Below are 7,806 nucleotides of genomic sequence, written 5' to 3' on the forward strand. Positions count from 1 at the left end.
AAACCCTTATCTTTTTTATATTTTAAAAAGTAATAAATGTTTAAATTTTTATTTATTTAAAAATTAAAAACAATATTTTAAAATACGAGAGACAGATGGCACAATGGCACTAGTGGTGCTAGGAGCACACGGCTAGTGTTTTAATTTCAATAGTTTATTCCAAGGTTCTGAAAACCGAACCGGTCATCGAATCGTTTTAGTTATTAGTTCACTGGTTTATAGGTTTAATCGGTTCGACCGTGGTTGAACCGAAAAAATCGTTTTATAATAAAATAATAAATATAAATAAACTGATATCATATACATGCAGGCAAACTCAACAATTATATTAAATTAGGGGAAGTATAAGGTATAGAGTGAATAATTCAACCATCAATAAAACAAGCAAATTCACAATAATTAAGAAGGAAGATTGAATTAGTGAGAGGTTGAGCTTCTTGTAGCAGAGAAGAGGCAGAATTGAAACAACAATCAATGAACAATGCTAGCTGTCCCTTTCTCTATTCCTCTATTATAAACACACCAAATATAGTTATAGTCTAACAAATTTCAACAAATCCAAATTAATACTACTCACTAGCAAGAATAATCTCAACAACAAGAATCACAATAGCAATAATTTAATGAATTAACAAGAGCAAGATTGGAATAAAAAAACCAAGTGCTAGCTAAAGGAAAATGGTTTGAGTAATTGAATGGATGTTAATTAACCATACGCAATGGACACCAAGTGACACAAGGATCACGAGAATAGATCCAGCACTGGTATTTGTATTTCTTCTCAATGCAGGGACACTCTAGAGTGCTGGCAAGGTTGTAGTAACCGCAATAACCGCATTTCCGGAGACCAATTTCTGTCATCCCATCCCTCACCACACCTCGAGGCCAAGAAAATGAGGAGGAGCTTGAGCTTTCACCATAACTCTTCACATTCACATCATCAAGCCCTCTATCCTCCAATTGTGTCACCATATTATCAAAGAAATTCTTGGTAACAACGGTCAGATGAGAAAGTTCCAGACGATTCCTATCGAAACCGTCTTTCTTCCTATTCAGGATCTCCATCAGCATTGTTTCGGCAAACTTGTGAAGCTTCTCCAATGCACTCTCAGCAACGCCTTGTGTGTGTTTGAATAACTCCTTCTTGGCTTTCTCCTCCTCAGGGATGAAGTAACCCAAGAATCACAATAACAATTTAAAAAATCAACAAATTAACAATTAAAAAAGAAAACACAGCAACCCAATAATCTAAAGAACAATAATAGGTATACCAAATAAACAACAACAAAACTTGAATAAAAAAAATCCAACAAATTAAATCACAGCAACTTAACAATTTAGCAAATTAAGACAACAGCAGCCCAATAATTTAGCAAATTATCAAATTAACAAGTTCAAAAACAAAAAATCACAATAAAACAAAAAATATTAAAGACAACAGAGCAACAACATAACAGAAGTAAAAGGTTGATACTTTCATCCATACCCAAACAATACCAGCAATCCAACCCAATAATCTCAACTCTCAAGTTCACAACAAACAACATCCAAAATTATTCACAATTATTCAGCAAACAACAAAATCCAGTTCAGTAAACAAAGCAAAATCAAAGAGCTACTCAATTAAAGAGTTCACAGTTTAGCAGTTCATCATGTCACAAAATCGGAAAATCCAGTCCAGTTTAGCAGGATCAGTTCAGAGTTCACATTTTCATATTTCATCATGTCACAAAATCAAAGAGCTACTCAACAAACAAAGTTCACAGTATCAGAGTTCACACTTAACAGTATCAGAGTTCATCATGCAACAGTTATTCAATGATTCAATCAAACAATCATAAGTTCATAACTAAAAAAAAAACGTTACCTGGAACTTTGGATTCTGGAAGCTCGACAGAACATGCAATACAGCAATAGGGAGAGTGGGACTTGGGAGACAGCGACGCCGAGTGAACTGACCAGTGGTGGAGCACCCTCAAGGGACGACGCCTGCTGCGCGATGGAGGTGGCCGTTCCAAGCTCCAACGAACGACGGCTGCTGCACGACGGAGGTCACTGGTCGAAGGAGGTGACTGCGCGACGGAGGTGAGTCAGTGACTGCGCGACGGAGGTGACAGCTCGACAGAGGTGACTGCGCGACGCCGGCGACGGAGGTGACTGCTCGACACCGAACCCGTCTGGCTGTGTGAGACTGTGATGGCGTTCGATGGCGTTCTCACATCTCAGAACCTTGCTCGATGAGAAGAATTGTGAAGGGCTGAAGCTGAAGGCAATTAGGGATTCAGAAATCAGAACATTGATTTAGGGTTTCATTCGTTGAAACGGCAGCGTTTTGTGCCCAGCCCAAAAATCGGCCAGATCACGATTCGGTTCGATCGACCGGTTACCGACCGGTTCATTGGTTCAACTCCAATTTTTATATTTCACGGTTTTGATGATTGTTCGAACCGTCTTTGTGATCGGTTCACGGTTTAACCGGTTCGACCGGCCGATTTGAACTGATTTTCAGAACATTGGTTTATTCATTTGTCTCAGTTTATGACTAAAGTAATACACAATTAGTAATACACACTTTCTTTTAGGATTAAACTATCGTTTTTATCCCAAACGTTTAGGGTAAGTTTTAAAATTGTTCCTAACATTTTAATCGTCCTATTTAAATCTCTAACGTTTTAAAATTGATTCAATATTGCCCTACCATTAGGAATCCGTTAATAGAATTGACAGCGGACAAAATTGAGACGATTTTAAAACGTTAAGGACTTAAATAGGATGAAAATGTTGGGGACAAAAATAATACATAAAAATAAAGTTTAGTTTTATCCTTTAATAATATCAATTTTTTATTGTACATAATATTCAATTATTTTTTAATCACATCTAAGTAAATTACACTTAATCACATTACTTTCATTCTAAATAAATTTATTTTTTTATAATTTTACACTTAAAGTTATAAGTTAATATAAAAATATAAAAAAATTATTTAGAATGAAAGTAATGTGATTAAGTGTAATTTACATAGATGTGATTAAAAAAATTGAATATTATGTACCATAAAAAATTGATATTATTGAAGGATAAAATTAAAATTTATTTCTATGTATCGTTTTTGTCCCCAACGTTTTCGTTCTATTTAAGTCCCTAAGTTTCAAAATCGTCTCAATTTTGTCCCGCCGTCAATTCTGTTAACGGATCCCTAACGGCAGGACAATATTGAACCAATTTTGAAACGTTAGGGACTTAAATAGGACGATTGAAACGTTAGAGACGACTTTGAAACTTACCCTAAACATTGGGGATAAAAACGATACTTTACTCTTTTTTCATTTATTGTGTCTTTGTGTTGGATATATTTCGGATACGATACTTATTAATGCTCATTTGATATACATGTTTATTGTGTCTAACTATGTCTTAATAAAAAAATATTTTTTTTTAAATACGTTTAGACACACATAAATATTATCATGTATTTGCATATTCAACCTTATTCTTAATATTTATTTTTAAAATAAATTTAAAAATAGTATATATTATTAATTATTAAAATAAAAAATTTAAATAATTTATATAATTAAAAAACACATTAAAAATAATTAAAAATTTAATTTTTATTTTTAATATCAATAAAATACTAAAATATTATTTTAAACATCAAAAATATAAATTAAGAAGAGAAAAAAATAAAATTAAAGAGGACCAAATTAAAAAATTAAATACTTAATGCCTAAAAATTATTTTGGGTGTCAATTTCAAAAGCATTGAGTAAAAATTCAGGGGTAAATTTGAGTTATTTAGAATAATAACATATCAATAATACATGAACAAATCATATTATGACAGATATATATAACTGACACGTAGACAAATCGTGTTATGACACGTGATACTACTATTCATGTTAGTATACCATGTATCACTAACAGATATATTATCTCTTCATTTCACATAATCGAGAATATTATTTTGATTGTTTATGTTAGCATGCCACGTTATCACAATATTAATAGAAATTATTACATTTGAGGGCTAATGTGCGTTACAGATTGAAAATTTAGGAACCATATTAAGACAATTAAAATTTGAGAAAGTATGGGAAGCCAATCTAATTAGTATACAATATATACATTGGAGATATTTTTGGAATTAAAATTAAATAATAATTAAATTAATTAATTATTATTTATTTCCAATTTGAAATACAACCCAAATAAGGATTCAAATAAGTAAACAACGCAAAAGTGCATCTCTTCTCTCTCCCATTTGAACTGAATTGCTTCTCGCCCAATCTCATCTTCTCTCAACGGTGCCGTGTCGCCACCCACAATAGTCACCGTCGCGCATAGCTTCGGGAGACGCCGCCGTGCGCACCGCAGACGATCGAGTAGCACCGTCGCGAAAGTTGCGTCGTTCGCGCAGCCCTAAACGTGGCAGTCGAAAAAGCCCCTCCCCCAAGCTGGCGACGTTTCACCCTTCGACGTCTTCATTCGTGTCACATAGGGGACATACTAGTGTGACATTTTCATACGTCTAGCCTCCGCCGCCCAGTCTCTTTGCGAACGTCCGATCGCGCCACACCAACTGCGGACAGCTTCTTTCGCGCTGCCCACTCGCCGCCGGCCGTGCAGCCTCTCCCGCAACCAGTTTGATCATGGTTGCTTTTTCTGTTCATTCATCTCCTTCTTCTTCTACTTCAATGGTCAGTTTATGATGATCATTTTAATATGTATGCGGATGATTATTTTAATTCCTATGGGATTGTGTTTAGTTATATATAATTAAAATATGTTGGATATTCAATTCATTAGGTATGTGAATGATTATTTTTATCCTTAAGTGGATGGTTATTTTTACTAGGGATGAAGTGGGATGATTATTGAGAAAGGTAGATGTGGCAGCCGATTAAAAATAAGAGAGTATTGGAGTGAAATGTTTGGTAAATTAAAATTTGGGATGGTTATTTTTTTTTAAAATAACTAACTGAAATTTTTAAAAATTTGATGTGAAATAATTAAATAAAAATAATTTTTATTATTTATTTTTATTGGGTTAATAACTAGCTCATTATATACATTGTTAAAATTTTTCATTGTTTTCCTAACGAAATTTTTAAAATTTTAAAAGCCAATTTAAAGTTCGAGATAAATTTCAAAAACTAATTTGAATATTAACTTCTATTTTACCGTATATTTTATCTTAATTTTATTTAAAAATCTTATGGTGAGAGGACATACTACTCAACTCTCTCAACTGATGCATTTTTCTAATTTAATTAACTTCTTATATTATAAGGTAGATGAAATTTCTCTTTCTAGTCTTCTTTTCATTTTTAATTTTATTGGGAAATAATAATATTTTTAACAAAGGCATCTATCATATCATATCCACTCTAATGAAGGTAAACTAGTAGTAATTCTAAAAGTCAATGTGATGCCAACTTTTGTCCTTGTGTTTTTCCTTCTATTCTTTTAGGTTTAATCTTGTTCTTTCTTTCAGTTTTTTAGGATTAGTCATCAAATAGAAATGAAAAAAGATATAAAATCTGATTTTTTTTATCTATATTTTTTAGGTTTAATCCTTTATGTATTGAATATCAAACACAATCTTAAAAGAGTATTAAGAATTTCACTAATCTAAAAAGCAATTGTCTAAATTCGTAAACTTATGAAAAAGATCATTTTATATTTCAGTATATATTTTGATATTTAATATTATACTCTTGGTTATAAAATTTTAGGACGGAATAATAATCAATTAAGAAAAGTTGAAAGGATAAAAAAAAAATTTTTAACCCCAATCTTAAGTATCACAATGCACCTATATTATACATTTATTCACACAATATTTAAAAATTTATATTCAATACTTGATATATTCACCAAAATTTAAATTTAGATACAATATATTAAGAGGCATATAATTTAATTAATTGAACTAGGTCTCAGCTGGTTAACTTTCATCTTTGATGTCAATTGTGAATGGGAAAAGGGTTTATTAACGGTGCCACAAAAATGAACCCGTTCGGAATTGTGGCCCTAGCTCTCTCTTTTTTGTCTTCTTTCCCACCAACCAAAGCACCTTTAGTGAGTGTTTTTATGAGGAAGAGCCAAAGCGGCTAAAGTAGGGGTGTACGTGCCCCACTTTGGTTTTAAGATTTGGTCTGAATTTAATTTTCGATATGTTTTTTTTTTTATAAATAAATAAATCACAATGTTTTTATATAAAGCTTATCAAGACCCAAATTTTATCGGTTTAGATTTGGTTTTAGTGTGACCTGAAAATAATAAGATTTTATTAGGTCTAAGACCAAATAAAAATCTAAAAAATAGACACAATTATTATTTAAAATCAGATTTAGATCAAAACGAATCCAATTTTACCTATTTTATTACACCCGTAAACTACAGTATAAATAGGTCACATTTTTTATTGCGACAAGCAAAAATTGCATAGCAAGTATATTGATAATGGGAAGTGTATATAGTAGTGTTGTAACTTGTAAGGATATATATAATCACGAAAGAACTTATCATTCCTATAACTAGTATATGGTACATGATTCAATGGTCCAGGAACTTTTGGATCACTTAGTGGTCCAAGTAGAAAATATGTTTTTGGAGTTTTTTTATCAATTGCTATGTAGTCTTTGATCTAATTTTAATTATAAATCAACCCCATATATTTTATTTAATTATAAAAATAGTTTTTTATTTTATAAATTATTATTTTATCAATTATCTATTATATTTATTAACAATCAAATACAAAAATAACAACCAATTATATTCTCCATTCATCCTAATAATTTAAATAGACGGATGAAAATTAAAAAAAATTGGATATTGAGTAGATGGATGTTCCAAAGAAAAACAATTAAATTTTTTATAATCAAAGAAAATGATACACGATTTCAATGGTGGGATTGAATAATTAGTGATGGATTATTCACCAATTTATAATGTTAATATTAAGAAAAAGATAAGATTAGTTTATCTACATAAAAATAAAACAGAAAAAATTGAAGATAGAATTTTAAAGATAAGATAAATGAATAATAAGATAATTTCTAAAAAGATAACAAGATTGAAATAGTCGCAGATCACATTTCAATCGATTGGGTACCATTACCAATCGATTGAAATTGGCAAAACATTCAACTTCATCATTTTCCAATCGATTGGATTACATTACCAATCGATTGAATTTGGCTAAAACTTCAATGTTATCACTTTCCAATCGATTGTATTTGGCAAATCCAGGTTGTTTTCGTGAATTTAATCGATTGAGTAACAATAACAATCAATTGTTTTGAGGCATTCATTCGATTGGAAAGTATAAACAATCGATTGGTTTAAGCTTTTTACCATTCTACCTTACAACTTTCAATCGATTGTTTTGTGATATAGTGTAAACCAATCGATTGGATTTCAAGGAAACACGATTTGGAAGCCATGAACGAACGTAACAAGATCAAAGTTAATTTTTTAATCAATTGGAATTATTAGGATGAATGGAGGATATAATTGGTTGTTATTTTTGTATTTAATTGTTAATAAATATAATAGATAATTGATAAAATAATAATTTATAAAATAAAAAATTATTTTTATAATTAAATAAAATATATGGGGTTGATTTGTAATTAAAATTAGATCAAGAACTATGTAACAATTGATAAAAAAACTCCAAAAACATGTTTTTTACTTAGACCACTAAGTGGTCCAAAGGTTCCTGGACCACCGAATCTTGTGGCCTTTCGCTACAATATTTTATGTTTTAAGTACTTATTTATTTGAACGTTAT

The 7,806-nt window shown here is 30.8% G+C and overlaps 1 long non-coding RNA gene across 1 annotated transcript; it reads right to left on the bottom strand.

Annotated features, from left to right (window-relative positions):
• LOC110265462 lies at positions 2,094 to 7,752 on the bottom strand. The gene is made up of 3 exons (XR_002351605.1): positions 7,741 to 7,752; positions 3,273 to 3,274; positions 2,094 to 2,177 (listed from the first exon to the last, which is right to left on the bottom strand). It is a non-coding gene; the product is annotated as an uncharacterized LOC110265462 (long non-coding RNA).

The sequence above is a fragment of the Arachis ipaensis genome, chromosome B08 (assembly GCF_000816755.2).
Source record: "Arachis ipaensis cultivar K30076 chromosome B08, Araip1.1, whole genome shotgun sequence".
Classification (NCBI taxonomy): domain Eukaryota; kingdom Viridiplantae; phylum Streptophyta; class Magnoliopsida; order Fabales; family Fabaceae; genus Arachis; species Arachis ipaensis.